This window comes from Bison bison, unplaced genomic scaffold (assembly GCF_000754665.1).
Source record: "Bison bison bison isolate TAMUID 2011002044 unplaced genomic scaffold, Bison_UMD1.0 scf7180017864304, whole genome shotgun sequence".
Lineage (NCBI taxonomy): Eukaryota > Metazoa > Chordata > Mammalia > Artiodactyla > Bovidae > Bison > Bison bison.
The window spans coordinates 17,002,710-17,003,640 of NW_011494876.1; the positions used below are offsets into that span (position 1 = coordinate 17,002,710).

General features: G+C 40.6%; 1 long non-coding RNA gene across 1 annotated transcript in view; it reads left to right on the forward strand.

Moving 5' to 3' along the window:
* LOC104997253 overlaps window positions 1-886 on the forward strand; it is a 5,062-nt gene extending 4,176 nt beyond the window's left edge. The window contains exon 3 of the long non-coding RNA XR_826313.1: window positions 782-886. This is a non-coding gene — a long non-coding RNA (uncharacterized LOC104997253). The remainder of the gene's footprint in view (window positions 1-781) is intronic.
* Window positions 887-931: the final 45 nt, after the last annotated feature.

The window sequence follows — 931 nt, forward strand, 5'->3', positions numbered from 1 at the left end:
GATGGAAATTTGTTCCCTCTCATTTTGGAGGCTGGAAGTCCAAGATCAAGGTGTCAGCAGGGTTGATTTCCTTTTGAGTTCTGTGAGAGAGGGATGTGTTCCAGACCATCTCCTTGGCTTTTGGGTGGCTGTGTTCCCATGTTTTTCTTCTGTGTCTATGTCCAAATTTCCTGTTCTTACAATGACACCCATCATATTGGATTAGGACCCACCCTAATGATCTGATTTTAACCTAATCACCTGGGTAAAGACACTGTCTTCCATATATGGTTACATTTTGAGGTACTGGGGGTTAGGATTTTAACATACAACTTTCTTTGTGGGAAATACAATTCAGCCCATCCCATGCACATCCACTCAAGTTTTCAGCTAAGAAAATGAAAACTTGTACTGGTATGAATACAGGAAAGGAAGCTGAGATGGGGAGTCAGTTTATGAGGGGAGAGAGAAAGGATGAAAAGGAATCAACTGTTTACATACAGGATGAGATGTCCAAATGCCCTGTTTGTTGACCGGTTACTAATACTGCAGATTTTGAAGAAGAGTGTGCAGTGGGAAATACAGCACACTTGCAGTGATAGAATAACCAGGAGATTCTATCCTAAACATTATGGTGACATGATTTATCATGGTCCCCAGTCTTTTTTTGTGTAAGATGAAAGAGGGAGACACAGACACACACACACACACCAACACCACTGTGGCCACAGTTACGACCCAGTGGACCAGTTTGTATTCCATGCCTCTCTACTTTTCATTCTCTGTGTTACTTCTCTTTCAGTATGCTTGGGATGCAAATGAAGAGTATCTCTTCAAAGCAATGGTGGCTTTCTCCATGAGAAAAGTTCCCAACAGAGAAACAACTGAGTAAGTAAACAGTGAAAAGTCTTAATTGATTGATTGCAATATTATTTGAGATAGAATTAATACA